The sequence below is a fragment of the Rhagoletis pomonella genome, unplaced genomic scaffold, assembly GCF_013731165.1.
Source record: "Rhagoletis pomonella isolate Grant_MI unplaced genomic scaffold, Rhpom_1.0 Rhpom_scaffold_00005, whole genome shotgun sequence".
In the NCBI taxonomy this organism is placed as follows: domain Eukaryota; kingdom Metazoa; phylum Arthropoda; class Insecta; order Diptera; family Tephritidae; genus Rhagoletis; species Rhagoletis pomonella.
Window position 1 is genome coordinate 51,578,669 of NW_023458559.1, and position 20,091 is coordinate 51,598,759.

The following is a 20,091-nucleotide window of genomic DNA, read 5'->3' on the forward strand; positions in this document are numbered from 1 at the left end:
TAATAATAATAATAATAATAATAATAATAATAGATTGGCGCTTACACGTACATATGTTAGTGTTTGGCCGAGCTTCTCCTCCGATTTGTGGCGTGTGTCTTGCCATACAAAGGGGAGGGGCCTACAATTTTCCGCCGACTCCGAACGGCAATTGTATTTTTATGAGAAGCTATTTCTCATAGCACAAAAACCGCTCGGTAGTTTACCATTGCCTGCCGAGCGGCAAACGCTGTTGAGAAGAAACATTTTCTCTAATTTTTTTTGCAATGTTGCATTGACCAGGGCTTGAACCCAGGCACCGCGGATTGGTAGCGAGCACTGCTAACCGCTATCGTTAAATAATATGGCTAAGACGTGCGAGTAAACGTGTTAGATGACTGTGTTTGGTACTACGGGGCGTATACGTTACATACGCAACTGCGGGTATATGAACACGAGTGGTTATTTTTACTTTTTAATATGACTTTATATGAGAATAATTGTTATATGAGAATTGAGGTCGGTTATTTTTTTTTGCTTAAAAATAATTTGTGAGTATCTATTTTAAATTTTCGTTTAAATACAATTTCGTGCTGGAGTGTTGTTCTTTATACAAAATTGAAGATGATGCATTTTCGAAGATAAGTGTTCCTCCATTTCCGCCCAAAAACACGTTTTTGTCGAAAAATGCAATAACTCGTGAGATTTTTTCCTATACACAATAACCGTCATAAGCTCAGATGACTTTTTTTTCGAGTTCATATAGAAAATTTCTTCATTCCAGCAGAAAATTAAACTAATCCAGGGGGACTTCGGGATCACTCGCAAATTTATTTGCGACTAATAACTTTTTTAAGCTCTTCATATGGAATGAACTGTTTGCTTCTGCTTGAGCATTTTCTATGAAATTACCACGGTGGCAAACCGATTTTTAAAAGAATAGTCTTTTCTTAGAAATACCAAAACCGAACCGAAAACCACTGCAAAAAATCGTTCGATTCTATTCAAACGGAAAATCCCCTAAATCATCTTTCAGATTTTGTAGCACACAGCTTTGTCTAATAACGTTTTCTTTTCTCGAAATAATGTTGTATTTATCCTGCCCTGCGCCAGGGCTGTCAAGTTTTCGTGTTCTTTTATCAGCATCTTCACATGCATATGGCGTTGCTCTTTCTTTAAAACATTGCGCTCTGAAAATGTTACCGACATTTTTTTTCGAGAAAAGAAAACGCCATAAAAATGCAACCCTTATGGTAAAACTGCTAACAATATCGATAAATACATAGATTGAAAAATTTATATATAAGTAGATCGATAACAATATATTTTATTATATCGATAACAATATCGGTTATTATACCAATAATAATTTAGATAAATATATTGGTTTTAATATCGCTAACAGTTTCAATAAATTTGTTGTTAAATATATCACTAACAATGTGGATTATTAGATCGATAACAATAACGATAAATATATCAATAACAATATCAGTTATTATGTCCGTAAAACTATAACTATATCGATAACAAGATCGATAAATATAACGATAAAATAGGCTCGCGAATCTCGAAATGGTCCGATAGACCTGAAATAGTCATGAAAATCCTGATTTAGTTCCGAGAATCCCGAAAATCTCTAAAAGTCCAAATTAAGGTGAGATTAACGATTGAACTATATTTTTATAAAAAAAAATTAACCAAAATTAATTAACAAAAAAAAAATATGTTAAAAATTGTCAAAATGTGGTGCGGCTATACTTTTTATGAACACTGTATATCAGTATGAGATTAGTCGCGAGTAATTAATGCTCCGTTACTACTCTTGTTAGGGATTAACCAGTTCTACTCTCTAAAGGGATACTGCATCTATTATCAGTAAAGCGTAAACTACTTTAACGCGATATAAATTCTCCACTATATTTCTTCTAATTAAATCTTGCCAAGAATATCTTCTTCAGCATGATGCCTTGAAATAGCATGAAAGTTGACATAGCTCAAATCTGTTTGTCAGCCCCCTTTATATGAAAGTAAAAAGGCACGTGGCCCGCGGGTCGCAATTTGGACAGCCTTGATCTATAATACATGCACATTTGTAAACAGAAAATATTAATACCTTTTTATGCATTACCAAAAACTTTAAAAATACCAACAAAGCAATCACTCGGCACAAATGTTTGTTTATGAAAATATACTCACTATTATGATCCAAGTGGACTAAAACATCGACAAGAACCTCGTGCGCACAAGAACATTATGTTTATTGTTTTTTTTTTTAAGTTTTATTGCTTGTTTTAAATATTTGCTATTAATTTACCTAAAATTGACGTGAAAAACAAAAAAATGGCGGAATAGAGCAGTTGTATAAATATTTGAGAAGTAAAAAATAGTTTCTTTCTACAAGTAGAGTAGTGGGTACTTTGTGAGCTATTTTAGCTTGTTTATTTTTTTATTTTTGTTAAGCTTGGGATTAATATTTTTCACCAGACAGTACTCCCCAAGAAATTCTATAAATTGAGTTAAAACCGTTAAAGATCGCCAGCAAAACCAAAGCTTTTGACGTAGTTACCTTAGTTGTGTAGTTAAAAAAAAACACACTTGTACTTACAGGACTATTCTGAACGTTACAAAAGCATTTTGTTACCGAAAAATTTACAAATTTGATTAGCTCAAACTTAAAAAGAAACTTTATTTACGGGTTACAAAATTATTATTACCTGTTAATCGATTTAAGAAAATGTTAATCGTACTTGTAACTTAAACAATTTCCCTCGAACTATGTGAATTGTAAAAAAAATGGAATGAGTTTCTAGACTTATTTTTTTTTTTGGGCTTACACAATATGTCAGTGTGTTTGGCTGAGCTTCCACCCGATTTGTGGCGGGCATTGACTGACGAAAAAAATACTTACCATGCGCTTGAAAAAAATGTACCAAATCTGGAAAATATAAACAAATAACTTTTTTATAGTTATTTTAATAAAAAATATAGTTTTGTTATTTGTTTAGTTATTTCAATAAGAAATGAAATTGTTTTTAAGGAATTTTTTATTTAACTAATTATACGGTATTCAACCAGAAGCGAAAGTGATGAAACTAAAGGCAACAATGAATCTTCATCATAAATCATTCAAAAGGTTAATCTAATGACATCTTATAATACAAAACGTCTACATGTGTGAAACTCCATACAATTTCATGCAATTAGAAACAGATGGTATATAACCAAGGAGTCCATGAAGGCAATAGCGAGCATGTAGACTTGTAGCCTCACATATAAGTACTCCTACTTCTGATTTAATTTTATGTAATTCAATATGTGTCATCGAATTTTATTGCAAGAACTTATAATTGGTATGATTACGCTGCTGCTAGCTTAGTTAAAATACTACTGCACCAGAATTCCCCCTCGTTTCCTTATTTATGCCGGTTAGCCTTTTTTTCACACCAACAAGACAAACAGTAGTATAGTTCACTGCTGGCATAGTTCCATTTAGTATTGCGAGAGTGTTCTATGTTACAAGTAGGGATGTTTCGAATGTCATATTGTTCACATTCGCGAATGCGAATGTTAGAAATAAAATTAAAAAAGCTATAATCAACTTAAGTCATCGTTTTCATTACTTACAAATTTTGTAAATCATTAGAACATTGAACGAGTGTCAAAGTTCAAAAGGGACATATTATATTTCAAAAATGTAATTTTGCTGCCTTTTCTCCCATGAGGCGATTTCTAAGAGGGTATATAAGGCCGGCTGCACTGCACAATTGAACGCAATTGGAACGCTGGCGGGTGGAGCGCTCAAATATTTGCAGGCCAGATCTGTCAATTTGTCGAAGTTTAGTTTTCCACCAATCGAGACGATTTTTACTGAGATGAGGTCGTTTTTTTAAGATAGGCCTGCAACTGAGCTTTAATTTCAAATTTTTTAATGTCTCCAAATTCTATATCCGAGCCTCCGCTTTCGCTGAAGGAATCTAAAATTATTTCTAGGTTGCTTATAAGACTTTTAGCAGTACTTATTGAAGGCCCTTCAATGTTGCTTGATATACTACTTAACCGTTTAGCGCATGAAGCTAAAAGCCGGTTATTTGCCGCACCCTGGTTAGATGGACTTGGAGCCTTTTCAACAATATTAGAGTGGACTCTCTGCCAATGAACACATTCGCATTCGCAAAACATACGTATCATTTGATGCGAATGCGAATGTGTAATATGATGCGAATGATGCACATAACAAGTGCGAATGCAGATATTCGCAACATCCCTGGTTACAAGCATTCATATACACATAAATGCTTGTATTACCGCTCGATCCCCTGAGCCATTTCGTGCGACAAGTTTCAACTCTTTATTTGGTTAGCAGCCGTCAGCGCTTAGCGTAATTTTTATACCTCTCCTCCCCTCCCCGCCACTGCCTTCTAGCTGTTGTATGGTTCTAGACTGGCACACTTAAGTCTATTAAGCAGTAACTGGCGACATTCATTTTAGCCAACTTTTTCATACTACCGAATAATATTGACGAACTTATTGTTTCTTTCTTTAAAGGCCGGCATAACAGTTAGCTGTCGTCACTGTCGCAGTGTCGGTAGTAAATTATGTGATGGAGTCACTATTGGATTGCTTTCTCGCATACATTCATTCGACTTGTTGCCTTATTTTTCTCTCTAAGAAATCGCTACCAAATACCTATGTATGTTTGTATGTGCCCAGCAGCGAATGGAATGCATTCCGTATCGATGCCTCACTTTAAAGAGTAATGCGGCAATTAAGTACCAGACTACTTTTTGACAAAAGGTAATGCAGCTTATGATATGTATATAGAAAAGTCTAGCAAAACATTTTCATCAAAATGTAATGCATATAAAATAAAGGTTCGCCCTCTCAATCGATGAAAGTATGTAATTCGAAAAAAAATTGATGTATGTAGTATTTGATACACTGGAATTGATTACATTTGAGAAGCAGTTCATGAACTTTGGAGTCGATTCTATAGTTAGTGGCGTTCTCATGAAATCGCATTTTCGCAGCTGCGTATGTATTTGGCTTCTTGAATGTATTTGCTCATATTCGTATCCAAGTGGCTCTCACAATTTCTGTTATCGTTTATTCTGGTTGGAGCACTTTTAATTCTAAGCGTTTACTGCTAGAAAGCAGCTGCTAATGTCGGCTTGTACAGCTGCGTGTTTCTAGCTTTCATTTTTATACAAAATTTTGGGAAGCGGAACTGGCTACAAAATCAAGTAAAATGCGCGTATTCGGTCATTTCCACTGACTGCAAAATGTTCGTGCTATTTGGTAATACCCACTGTTACCGCTTCATCACTCACTACCGGATTTTTATTTCGCCTTTTAATTGAATTCCTATTTTTTTTGCAATTTTTAGTTATTTGAAATTTTTTTGTACTCGTATTGAGTTTGCGGGTTTAAGTGAAGTGAATGTGAAGTGGTTGCTCAAAAATTAAAATGTCGAATTTTAAAAGTGTCTCACACATATTTCTTGAGCGTATATAATTAAATACGACTATGTACATATGCATGTGCCTAACAATTGCTTTAATTTGGATCCGGTTTACTAGTGCATTTATGCAGAATATAAAATCGTATCAATTTTGTTGCCAACCAATATTTATTCAAACTTTGGTAAATCAGCGAATGCATTTATTATTTAAAATGCGAAGTAAAATATTGACTATAAGTTAAGAATAAAATTACGAGAATAGGAAGCCAATAATAAATTATTTTCTAGAGAGTAAATATACTAATATTTCAAAATGGTCCTCTTTTTTTATAAAGCAATCACATTACTGGCTAGTATATTTCAAGACGACTGGATAAGGCTTGAGCCAAGAGATTGTGTGAGCAAATCCAATTTTTGGCAAAAAATTTCAGTTATGCGGTTTTGAAGAACGACGATACGCGGTTTTGTACTTTAAACCATTGACTAAAAAAAGGTTTGTGAAAAGAGTGAAAAGGTATTAACTAGAATAGAGCTGTTAAGACACATTTAAACTTAAAAAAGCTCTTAAATATATTTATCTTTCCTTAATCGTGATTCCAAATTCAAAACCGTAAAATCTCGACTACATATCAGGGCTTGGAATTTCATGCACCAAAATTAAGTTGAGAAGGTTTGCCATTTTACAACGCTTTTTTGAATCCACAACTTGCGCAATCTACAACCATTTGGCGGTTTTAATGAATTTCAGTTCGTCATTCAGAGAGCGGCAGCTTCACTCTAAAACATTCTGCAGGAATGGCTTGCAGAGTGTCTTTAGCCTCATCCTAGCCTCATCTCTTAAGCCAGAGTCATCGCAGTTACTACTACACCAACGGACCAGTGCCCTGTGCATACTGCAGTAAGTCAGTAGGCATCTTCTTTGCTAATTTATAAGAGAGCGTTAAATTAGGGTTAAATTTAACTTTTATACAGGTTTTATTTTTGGCTTAGTTTTAGCAGTTGATTTAGTATTTGATTATAATAATGCTAGTTCCTACTTACTTTTAATAAACACGTATATCTAATGATAATTGCACTATAAAAGATGTAAAGTCTTATTGAGCTAATGAAAAACTAATAAAAAATATTTTCATATCATATCATATGATTAATTAATAAAAGCATGCATACATAACTAAGTAAATACCTACTACTCATAAAGAAAGGTTTCGTCTTGAAACACACAAAACTTAAAATGCAAATTTACACTCACAGCAGCACAAATATGTATATTCATTAAAGGCAAATCGAAACCGGTCTCTCTGGAATTCATTTCTTTTTAAAAGTTGGACATAAGGAGAAATTATTTGTGATGGCTGGAAAAGGAGGAATACATTAAGAAAGACAGATAATGGCAAAGGCGAGAAGAAAGGGGGCAGTTTGAGACATAACAATGTCCAAAAGCAAATCAGCGCGATACGTCTATGTATACGTACATATATCTACATATGCATAATTTTTATCAAGAGTTGCTTGATTTTGGAAAAATATCTTAGCTTTGACCTATGACCTAGGTCAATGGCCCCAGACCAGCAATAAAAAGGGAGTGCATGGAACAAAAAACTTTATGAAAAGCTAGGCATAAGTAAATAAAAAAACGCGGTTTCATTAATGTAACCTTCGAATAGCGAACTGATTTACATTTCAACCAACTTCATATCTAATTCTAACTCAACCTACCCGCATCTTTAGATCGTGGAAGAAATAGAGCGAGGTTTAGTTATATTTGAAAGGACTAACAAAGCTTCCAATAATAGTCACCCTGAACATTGGCATACAACACAAAATGAGACAAGAAAACCGATATGGATCTAGAATGTACATAATGGTTAGAATATGCGGTAGACACCTCACACAAATCGGGTGCTGTTATGGGTGGTCGTTTTATGACAGGTCTGCAAACTGCTTTTGAACCGAACCGAAATGAAAACCACTACAAAAAAGGCTTCAGTCCAAAATGAAAATCCACTAATGGTGCAAAATTAAGAATGGACACGAAAAATTTTGGTCAGCCGAAAATCATTATAACAACTTATTACACAACCTTCGAAAAGAGTTGTATATATAAATGCTCAGAATGAAAAGATAAATCGATTAAGCCATGCGTGTCCGTCCGTCCGCCTGTCTGTCGATGTACACGATAACTCGAGAAAACATTGATATATATCAACGAAATTTGGTAAGTAGGTTGCCCTTTATCCAAGGTAGGCTTGCGTTGAAAATGGGCGAAATCGGGCAATAACCACGCCCACCTCCCATATAACGGTATTTTCGAAATATGTAAAAACTACCATATTTCAGTAAATATTGGATACAAATTGTCGAAAATTAGTATATGAAATAGAATTTCGGCATAAAATAATGGAAAATGGGCGTGGCCCATGCTATATCTATGTATTCCCTGCACCAGTCCTTACCAAACTCCCACCACCACGCCCACCCCCCGTATAATGGTAATTTACAGAAATACGAATCGATATATGCACAACGGCGATTTAGACGGTTTTGCAACTGGTTGATAGGCGGTTTTTCTTAAACATCGACGATATAAAAAAGGTTTTTTAAATTTTTTTACATTTTTATTTAACATTACATTTTTGCTTATTGTTTACATGTTCTTTCGTAGGTGGTGCCATATTTTAATTACATCAGACTTAACAACAAAATGATAATATAAAATTTCGACCTTTATTTTAATTGTCCTGAAAAAGTATCTGGGAAGCGCAAACAAAATTGTATTCAAAGTAATTTTGGTATGAGGATATTTAAATAAAAACTTGTTTAGAGAAAAAACTCCCGGAAATGTTTGCATGAAATGTTAATTTTGTCATAGCTAATCAAAAGTTAGTTATTTATCGAAGTCCCGCAAAAAAGCTGGTTAAGTTGGTTATTTTTTATCAATTGATAATTTTTTTCTGCAGGGTATGTACATACATATGTATGTATTTGTGTCAGAGCAAGTAGGATTTTAGTATAAGGCTTTACACAAAATCTTCAATGATGTTCATTCAAGAGTGGCAATTCATAGAAAACCTCAAATCACACATATGTATTTACAATATGTACATTTGTATGTACATTAAGGCGTATCACGAAAAAAAGTTTAGCGTGTGTCAGTTTTATTTAAACACTTATGTGGGTGTAAAAAAATATTTTTTAGACACCCGCCAAAAACCGCTAAATCCCGTTATTTGCTATAACTTTCTTATTTGCTATCCGATTTTTTAAATATTTATGTCACCGAAAAGGCCACGCTCAGAACTTTTATTGAATATATCCCAACCCTTTTTAGCAAAGTCGTCATCGTTTTTTGAGAACTTTATATTTAAAGTATAAAAATAAAATTGTAGGTATAGTAATTCCAAAATTAGTGAAGGTATAAATTAAAACGATTTTGAAGGCCAAAATTGTTTAATTGTCGATTATAGCTCTGAGCGAGATCTTTCAGCGACATAAAGATTTTAAAACTCGGATATAAAATAAGAAATTTTTTACACCCAAAATTTTCTCTCGACGCACGCTGTACTATTTTTCTTTCATATGTCGTGATACGGCTTAATGTACATACATAAGTATATGAATAGCCACAATTTCATGTAGCGTGGAATACAAATGCCGGTAATAATACTAGTAGTGATTTAAGTAGGATAAAAGCTAAGTGTGCGGGGAAAGTTGCGTTTGATACAACTGTACATATGTATGTATGAACACTCTTATACCAGAAACTCGTTTCGAGTGGAACTTTCTTACATTGAGCGTAATTTTCTCACGACAATCGTGGTGTTACGTGCACAAAGCCAAAGCTAGCATTAACAAACGCAAGCCAGGCTACATCAAAAAGTAAAAATAGTGGCAACAAATGCCAAAATCGCTGAAAGGGAATTGCAAATTTTCATTGAGCATTTTGTATAGTTTTACGAGCATCTCTGCCTATCGCTTTACTTTCTCGGTCCGTTTTAAAGAAACCGAGTAAAATATTATTGGTTGGTTGTGTATGGTTTTTCATTTCTTGATGGTGTTGTACATTATCCTCCTTTTAAAAAAATTTTCGATCATACTTCGCATGGAAGAAAATAACTGTCGGCCTCAACAAAAAATTGCCAAAAATCAATTGTATTTTGTAGCCACATCAAACTTGAACTATATTATAAATACTAGAATTAAATGCAAATACAAAAGCTCCAAAAATCTATATATATAATAAAATTGTAAAGAAAAATTAATAAGTGGGGTCTTTATTAGAGCAGTCAACACTATTTAAAATTTTTGCCATCTGTCTGTCTGTATGTTTGTATGTGCATCATTTTGACAAAAGAACAAAATCGTTGTATGGTGCCGAAGGAACAGAAAATCACATTGCAACGTATATGGATACCATAACAATACGAATTTGGCCCAGCTGATTTTGTTTCTCTGGCGGTAAGGCAAATTCACTTCGAAATAAAAATATTTTTAAACAGTATAAAGCGTTTACTTTTTTCACCTTTACAGCCCTATTCGCGTGTTGTCACAGTCATCAATTGTCATGGTCTCCGGATGTGCAAAAAGCATTAATATTTTTGAGTTGGGTTGCCATCTATTTATAAATAACCCCATTTTTATTAATTAGATACCTAAGATTATCACAGTTCATTCAATTAAAAAAAAAACAAGTAAAAGTATATGATCTTCAGATGTGTAATGCTTTAATTTTTTTTATTGGGATTGCAACTTATTTAAAAATTAAAACCCTACATCTACTAAGTGAAGGCATTTTTTTATTAATTACATCTGATTTGCGCAGTTCATTCATAAAAAAAAACTTGGTCTCAAAGGAAAGGGCCTGACGTTCAGATGTGTAATAAGGCTTTATATTTTCGAAGAGGATTGCCACCTGTACGGAAAATTATAAGATGTGGTTGGTTCGTTGCCGGCTGTCTAAAAAATTATAAAACCACACCGTTCGTTTCATTAAAAACATAAGATCTCAAATGAAAGGGCTTGGCCATTAGGTGTGCAATAAGGCTGTATTTTATAATAGGGTTGCCACCTGCTGCGTATATGTATTTACTTATATTCAAATTCGACGCATACGAGGTCGGCTAGTATACATATATCTTTCTAAATGCTTTGAGTTATCTCTGGTTCAATTTATCTCTTTAGTCTAACCATCAACTTTGTTCATGTAACCGTTTTTTGTAAGAGCCTATAAGAATCGAGATATATATAGATATATACTTATATATGTGTATAAAAAAATGCTCAGGATGAAAAGAGGAATTGATTAAGCCATATCCGTCCGTCCGTCTGTTCGTAAATATAAAAGAAGCTACTTCCCTCATAGTCGACCTTTGCAATAATCTTTGGGCAATAAATGAGATTTTCGCAAAGTTATCGAAAATGGGCGCGACACCGCCCCCTTATGACTACGTATGTGCATATCGATGACAGATTTATCAGTAACGAAATTTTTGCATAAGCCCTTTTCAAGTGTCGTATAACAAAACTTTTAGGGCCAATTTCACAATGCGTAGTTAACTCAGAATCGGGAATTAACCACAGAATTTTGTACTGAAAATCTCTAGTTAACTGTAGATTCTGAGTTAACTACGCACTGTGAAACTGGCCCTTAACTTCAAAGCATGCCTAGTTGGACGCTTCCTCCGGACAATGCTTTGGAAGTTTTTTGCGCTCCCTGTGTGGTTATAAGCCTTTCAAATCATCGGAATTAAATAAATATATTAAGTAAACAAATATTTACATACTTTTTCATTAACTAATTGCTCGAGTTTGTAAATTTTTGAATTTTGCGAATTTGTCTATTCAAATTATCATCGGCGAAAATTCAACCATGTGCCAGAATCCGGCTGTAAAAAATTGATCCAGCAAGAATTTGCAACTTCCCCTCAGAACGAAATCTCATTTTAATAATAATAATAATAATAATAAATTGGCGCTTGCACAATATGTTAGTATTTGGCCGAACTTCTCCATCCACAAAGGGGAGGGACCTGCAATTTTTCGCCGACTCCGAAGGGCGATTGTATGTTTATGGGAAGCTGTTTTTCATGGCTGAATACATTCGGAGGTTTGCCATTGCCTGCCGAGATGCGATTGCTATTAGAATCTTATCTTAAAATCTTGGCACTTCAAATTTTCTTGTAAATTTCTTTTTTTGTATGCCTTGTTAGTAATTTAAGACCCAAAAGAAAAAAATCGTTAGACAGGTTTTCAAGAGAATCGATTTCTCGTGTTTTTTGTGCTGAAGACATTGTTACTCAACAATAAGTTCAACCCAAGGCCCTTGGCACTTCGCATTTTCTTGTTAATTTCTTTTCTATTATGTTTTCTAAGTAATAAATTAATAAGCATAATAGAAAAGAAATTCACAGGAAAATTTGAAGTACCAAGACCTTTGGGTTGAACTTGGTTCCGACCCACCGTGTCGGAAACTGGGCTTGAACTCAGGCCTAGCGGAATAGTAGCGCACACTGATAACCACTACACCACAGCGCTGCAGCGGTCGCTCATTTTGCTCTCTTAATTTTTCCTTCCTTGCATGTTTGTTGGACATCGCGAACGCAATTTGACAAAAATCGTGGTAATTCGTAAAAAATATTTGCGTCAGGAACAGAACTTTTATGTTTAAAATATTAATTGTAGTTGTTTATAATATACTTGCTATAAATTAGCTGTCGCCAAAGATCATTACTTACCAAACTAACAGAAGTAAATCACAAAGGTCGTTCACAGCAAAACACTTTGCCGAATTGCCTACCAACGAAACGCCGAAGTAACGAAATTGCTGTAAAGACCCCTCATGAAAATCGGTTGTATATGTATATTAGGCAGTATTGTGCAACTTAAGGCCATTTTCTTAAGTAACATTTAAAATGTATTTGCTATTTTTTAGTTTTATAAATACATACTAGTAAGCCCGACGGTGTCCTGCTACACACCGATACATAGGCATCGTAGATAGTATGGGTCTTAACACCGAAGCTTGGTATTCGGTAACTCGATGTTTGGTAATTTTTTTCCCATTTAATTTGTTTGTGTAACACTATTTTTACACAAACAAAATACATTAGAAAAAATTACCAGACACCGAGTTACCGAATACCGAGCTAGGTGTGAAGACCCATATTGTTTCTTACGTTTCATGTGATATAGAAATTTTCAAAATATTGTTATTAATGTTCACTATGTTTGAAAACATCAGCCAGGGGAATGGATAACATTGGATTGGTGTCCAAACACTCAATTTTTTGTTGCTGTTGATGTGCGCATGTCTATATGTATAAATACATACTACATTATTTTATTGCTATCCTACCTATTTCTCCCCAATATAAACATACAGATGAAGCGTAGCCGCGAAAAACAGTTGGAAAACTCCCGCTTAGGATATGGGCAGTTTATAGTTAGCGTAAACGAACACAGTGACACGGGATTTTTGTATATTAAGATGAATATATAGACTGCTTATGTAAGCACTTATACAAGTTCATAAATGCGATAAAGAAATGAAAAAAAACATTTACTGTAAACGTGCATAAGTATGTACATTTTATGATTTTTAAATTTGTAATTTACTTCAGTTAGACCTAAAAGATTCAAGGGGAACCCCTTCTAAATTAGATAACATTCCATGCAATTGTAATAGCTACCGGTGCATTGACAACTCGCGCATTATTCGGAAAACCCCAATACCCAACAAAATTTACATATCAACGCGGTTGCCTCACAAACGACACTACGTATTCCACAAAAATACTACGTACACATGCATAATTGAGCATGAATAGCTGTACAGCAAAAGTTTAATTACCACTCATTAGCAGCAAAGCGAATACATAACGCCAATATCAACCTTGCAACATACTAGTAAATATTACTTATCGCAGAAAATGCAATCACATACAAACAAATTGTTTACATTTAAATATATTGTACAACACTGCATTGACGATCTGATCTTTTGCACGTGTGATTCCCAAGAAAGCATCTCACAAAAAAAAAAAAAAACATACGATCGAAGACAAGCCTGCAGTGAAAAATTATTGATTGCTGAAAATAGCTAACTTGTAGTTAGCTTTTTGGCGGGATTTCGATAAATACCTCACTTTTAATTAGCTACGACAAAACCAACTTAAAGTGAGTTGCAAAGACGTGCAGACGCAATCGGGCTTTTGTTTTCTTTACAAGTTTCATTTTAAAAATATTTAAGGTAACTGTTGATAAAATATTATAGCAATTGCCTCAATATTGTGGTCACAATTTCATTTTGATTCAAATTGTTGTATGTTAAATTTACATGTCCGGTGTACAGTAAAATTAAATTTTTTTCAGAAAATAATAAAAAATTTCCTTTTGTCTTTTGTTTCTTGTTAATAAGATGCAGTAACATAAAAATATAGAAAACCATAATTCAAAATAGCCTTTGATTAAAATAATTCGACATCTTTATTGAGCCAGGCGTTAATTTTTATGAATTGTCCTCGTTGTCGTTTAGCAGAACTCCTGTGTACCACAAAATCACATCACAAAAACAAAACATGAAATCTATTCTTCATTAAATGTACTTTAAGATGAATTTGCTCAATTTTGCACATTTTGAAATTTTTTTATTTTATTTATCTTCCTCACTGACCTGTAACCGTGTGAGCGATTTTGGTTCGATCCTGTATATGTGTTTATCACTACCTTTAGATAATTAATTCTAAATTTTTAGTTTTCTGAGTTGCTGAGATAAGTTCCGAGATGATGAACATAACTGAAAATTCATCCACACTTTAATATTATTTTCTTATTTAACTGAAGTTTTAAATTTTTTTTTGAGAGAAGCATTTAACTTACTGTTTTAATGAAATTAAAAATAAAGAAAAACAAAAACAAATAACATACAACAAAAATAAAAAACTAAGTCTTAATTCGTAACTGGTAAAAAAAATAAAAAATATAAAAAACAAAGCAATGGAAAATACAAAAATGAATAAACGAGGCCTGAATTGGTAATTGACGAAAAAAAATAAAAATATATAAAAAACAAAAACAAAGGTAAATAAAACCACAAAGAATAAAAATGAAAAAGCGAAGACTAAGTTTGTAATTTGCAAAAAAAAATATATATATGTACGTGTATAAAAAAAAAATGGAAAATATAAAAAGATAAAACAGTGAAGTCTACATTCGTAATTAAATATAAAAACTATAGATATAAAAACAAAAAAAATTAAAAAAATTAAATCTACATTCGGAGTATAGCCTCCTCCTGGTGGGCTTCGGAAACTTCATTTGATGTAGACTGACAAGACCGTTTCGACTTTTTTAAATCTAACTTCAAATTCGTGATCAGTGATCCCGAAATTCATAGAATAGCTAGTTTTAAGCCAATCCGATTACTTTACACAATATTGTCTGCCATATTGGATTCGCCATTTTGAATTTTTGAAATATAACTTCAGATTCGTAATCAGCGACCACAAAAACCTCCGGTAGCAAGTTTTAAGCCATTCCGATAAGATTTCGAATATTGGCCACTTCTTATCGTTTGCTGGCCCATAGTGCGGTTGTGAGTTTTTTTTAACACGCAGATGCCATAAGATAGATCGTGGCAGCTGACAAATTCTCCGTTTTTACGTCCGTGGGTAACTGCGCTTTAAGATTAGGTAAAAGCTAACGTCACTCCCTGCAGGGAAGTTCTCTTAGTCAGAGTGTTTCATTTGTCGATCACATCGCGTCTCCGCAATGAGAGTTTTCAAAGAATCTTTGTTTTGTATGAGTTTATGAATGTACGTGTGTGTGTGTGTGTAATTAATATTGCGTATATGTGTTTGGGGATTTTTGCGTTGTCTTATCATTTTCCACCGGGTAAATGCTGTGAGATCATCAACACCATACGTGCTAACACAAAATAATTGAGAAAGATGAACGTATTTATATGTATCTAGGTATGTATGCGCGTACGTAGTACATCCCAGTCAGCAGAGAAATGTAAATTTTGCTGCCAGTAGGGTCGTTTACAATTTTTCGTATCCGAAAATGAAGGGAAAACGTCTACAATTTTGGTTCATTTACGTATTTAGCTATCCAGAAAATAATGCCATATGGCTTTATTTCACTTTACATTGAGAAATAAAGCCATATTTTTGCGTATGGTCTTATTTCTCGCTGCGAAAGTGAAATAAAGCCATTTTGCCGTTATTGCTTTGATAATTTTTTGTGTAATGTTTACCTAGTGCACTGCTGGTGGGAAAATTCTCTAGTCGAAGATACAACTTGCAAAACACGAAAAAAACGTCTAAAACTGCCAGAAGGGATACCAATCGGCGCATTTTTAACCCTGTGTTAACCCTCATATGTTCTTCGGGTGAAAATTCACCCATTTTGAGAAGTAAAGCCAAGCACTTTTCAAATTATGAAGTAAAAAAGTTATTTGTCAGTAATGACCACATGTTATAATAAATAGGCGTATTATGTTATGTTATTATGTTACAGCTTTAGTTTTATTTTTTTTTGTTACGTGAGCGATCATCGGGTGAAATTTCACCCACTTTCATAAGGATCGTATATTCGCAATATATTTTTGTAAAGATTGCAAATAATCAATGTATTTCACAATAAACTTGATGCGAACAAAAATTTATTGCGATTTATGTTACTTTTTGTAATGAAAAGTAGTGGGTGATATTTCACCCTGGAAGATACTAAGTGTGATTTTTTTTTAGGATCGTATAAAAGTTAATAACTCGAAGGTGTAAAAGTTATTAAAATATAAATATATCTTACTGATTTAAAAGATATATACATATGTAGATCAAGAAAAGCAAGAGGAATGAACAAAGCAACAATTTTATACGAGGGCCGCGCAGCGCGATTTGCATGGGAACTCTACGTGTAATTCAAAGCAAATTTGCCCAAGAAACCGTTGGTATAAAATCAGTTTGGAGTTTGCCAACTTGCGAAAATCGGTTTCTTAGCATTTTTCTGTAGTGTCGTAAAGAATGCTTAAATTTTGTGAAAAATCATGCTATAAGAGGTTCTTTGGTATGGGGAATCCATTTCTGCACTTAGCTTTTCCATAAAACTTCCACCGAAATGTGCAACAGCGAAAACTTTCACATTTTCTTTTAAACTTATTTTCGGAATTTTGTTTTCGGAAATTGATTTTAGACCCATGGTTTCTTCGGAAAAATTTGCTTAGAATTACACGTAGAATCCTCCTATGCTATACGCGCATAGTCAAAAAAAAAACCCTGCCCTAATGTACATATATTTATGAACTGTATTTTCTATCGCCATTTGATTGAACTTTTTGCTGGGTAGTTGATTTGCGCGCTCTGTGATTTTTTTCCAATTGCACGTGAAATGTAAGTAAATAAAAACATGTTTTACTTGATTTGCAAACAATTAGTGATTCCAAAGAATTTCATTCAACTTATTGCTTTTATACTATGTATATATGTATTTACAAATGTACATATGTATGCATATTCTTTTAAACATATGTACGTACATATGTATAACACTGTACAGCACTCGGCTGGGTATTGGACTAAACCAACTTTTTTTGACGAGACTGAGTCATAAGTAAAAAAAGTAATTTCTCCGTTTTTCGAAGTTAGCCTCCGAAATCGAGATATAGGCCTTCCAAGTTCGAAATTGGACCTTTGGTAAACAATTATTTTTAATTATTTTACGTAAAAAGCAAAAAAGTAAAAATATAGACGTGGCCCGCCTTTTGTCAAAAAATGTTGAACTGATTTTTAAAAAATTCATATCAGGTGAATTAACCCCCTTTTTTGTGATGTGCATATTTGTATACTTCGTATATAAAATTTTAAAAAAATTACACATTTAAATGAAAAAGTACCTTTTTTTTGTATAAAACAGCGATGGCAATTTTTTCAAAATCGGTTAGTACTTTTTTTGTCTAAAACATTTTTGTTTTTATAAAAAAAAAGATATTTTTTCCCCTAAATGTGTTTTTTTTTTAAATTCTTATATACGAAGTATGCGAATATGCATATCAAAAGAAAGAGGGTTTAATCGCCTATATAACGATACCAACCTTTTAAAAATCGGTTAGTAATTTTTTTGTAAATTTTTTTTTTAATAAAAAAAGTATGTATTCCTTTAAATGTGTTTTTTCTCAAATTTTTATATGCGAAGTATACAAATATGCAAATCAGAAGACTGGGGATTTAATCGTCTTCACAACGATACCAATTTTTTAAAAGATATTTAGTAACTTTGACTCAAGCTCTTAAATAAAATTGGTTTGGTCCAATACCTAAAAAAAAATTGGCTTTGCTGTACAGTGTATAAGTACATAAATGGGTATGTATTTACATTTATTTGTAATAACTCATACTAACGGAATTAATGCTTTGTGTGGGCATTAGGGTGGTCCAAAAATTCATCTGAAAAAGTATAATCGGAATTTTTATGCTCTCACCCCCTAGGATTGTTCTATACCGAAAAAAATATGCCCCTATTTTTATACCTTTATACCTTTCATGAGCATGAAATGGTATTATAACTTTGGTCTGTCCGTCAGTCTGTCTGTCCATCTGTTTGTATGCAATATAGTTTATCAGTTTTCGATGAAATTTGGTAGGTGGGTGTATTTTTATAATGTTTTAATCATTGGTCGGAACCGGAAGAATCGGACCACTATAACAGTTCCGAACTAGCGCGATTTACTGCAGGGAATTCTTTCAAATGCAGTAATCTGTTTAAGTAAAATTTTCAGATGTTCATGAAAGGTATGAAGACTTAGGCATAGCCGAAGACAGCGTTGCTCTTACTTGATTATAAATGATATTGGTGCAGATAAGGCTAACTAGTATAAGCCCTTTTTTATAATAAAATTACTTTACAATACTTTCTGCGTAAAGTAATTAAGAACTTGAATGGAGAATATTACATAAATGCCAATAACAGAGTTGCCGTTACAACTTGAAGCTAACATTCTCTTGTTTTATTTTGAAATAAAAAAATATTTAGAGGTCTCTCAAAGCGCTTAAAGTTTTCCATGTATTTTATTTGGGAAAAAACACTTTTCGTGGAAATGCTATGGAATCCTTGAAAATCAATATCAATAACGATCAGAAAATTCTGTTTCTCTTCAGGAGATTCCCAATAATAATACCCAGTTATTTATTTAACAATTTTTTTATAGTAACTATGCTTTATAGATCCTCCAAAACCGCCAGAAATGTCATAAAATGCAATGGGGGGGGGGGGGATTAATAAAAAATCGGTAGTATTAAAAAATTATTAAATAACCAATTGGATATGTTTATTGGAAGTCTCCTAAAGAGAACCAGACTTTTCCGATCGAAAAATATTGATTTTCAAGAATTCCATACCCCTTCTATGAAACGTGGTTTTTTCCCCATGTAAAAAGCATGGAACACTTTGAGCGTTTTGAGCTACCCCTAAATATTTTTTTTTAATTTCAAAATAAAAAAATAGGGAAGTTTTTTCGGTAGAACCACCCTAGTAGGCATGCATTCTGTTCCCTGCACGGTAAGTAAATATTTAATTCCTTTTAACGTAATATGCAATTTTAATTATACGATGATGCTTTTTATAGAATTTACCATAAGGAATCATTGAACTGCACGGAATTTAAGTTACAGCTATTTCTTTCAAAACAAACATACAAACCTCGTTCAAAATTTAATTCGATCTAGCTAAAATTTTGCGCCTAGCCTAATTTCATACTAAATCTGAAATGGACTAAAAAATTCTTCGATCTATGCCTTGGAATTATGAGCGTGGCAAAAATCAATAAAACAAAGTGGGGGTATTCGGGATTTGCCATTGTATTCTCTATTTGTGATATATATGGTTTCTGGTAGACACATTTTCCATTGCATTGCTGTTAGGAAATTGACTGCATTATCTAAAATAAAAAACATAGATACCACGTATGAGACATTCTTTTTCATATCAGACACCAAATTTGGTATCACACTTTGGCTTCAAATTTTTTGTTGGTTCTTTATATGAAATAAGCCAACACGTGTTCGAGGATTTTTTTCTCGCTTTTTTTGGAGATATGATCCATCAAAGTTTGCATTTTTTTGTGATTCTGACTAATTAAGTACTCTTTCAAATCGTTATATCTCGGGTTCTGCCCATCGTAGAGACTTCAACTTAACGTCGTTTTTAAGCTAAAGAAATAATAATTCTACATGCTAGATGGTTAAGATTGTCCTAAAGCTAACTTAGCTATTAACAGTTGAACTTTTTGTAGTTGGTTTGAATAGTGAAGACCAGTAAATTAGGGATTTATAATTATACCATTGTAATCTTTGTTTAACTCTCTATAAAAAACGTTGTTAAAAAAATTGGATGTTTTAAAGAACTACTTTTAAAATTATTTTCTTTATAACGAGATGGTTTATTTTGGAAACGCGACAGCTAGTACGGCAACGAAATTGAAACATATGTTGAAAAAAGTCGGACCAGCAGGACATGTAGATCCTGTTTTTTGCCCCTCTGAAAGAATTTTGACTGGCTTATGCCGATGACATCGACATCATCGGTAACAAAAACCGCGAAGTCTTTTCTGCCTTTTCCAAGTTGGATAGGGAAGCAAAGCGAATGGGTCTGGTGGT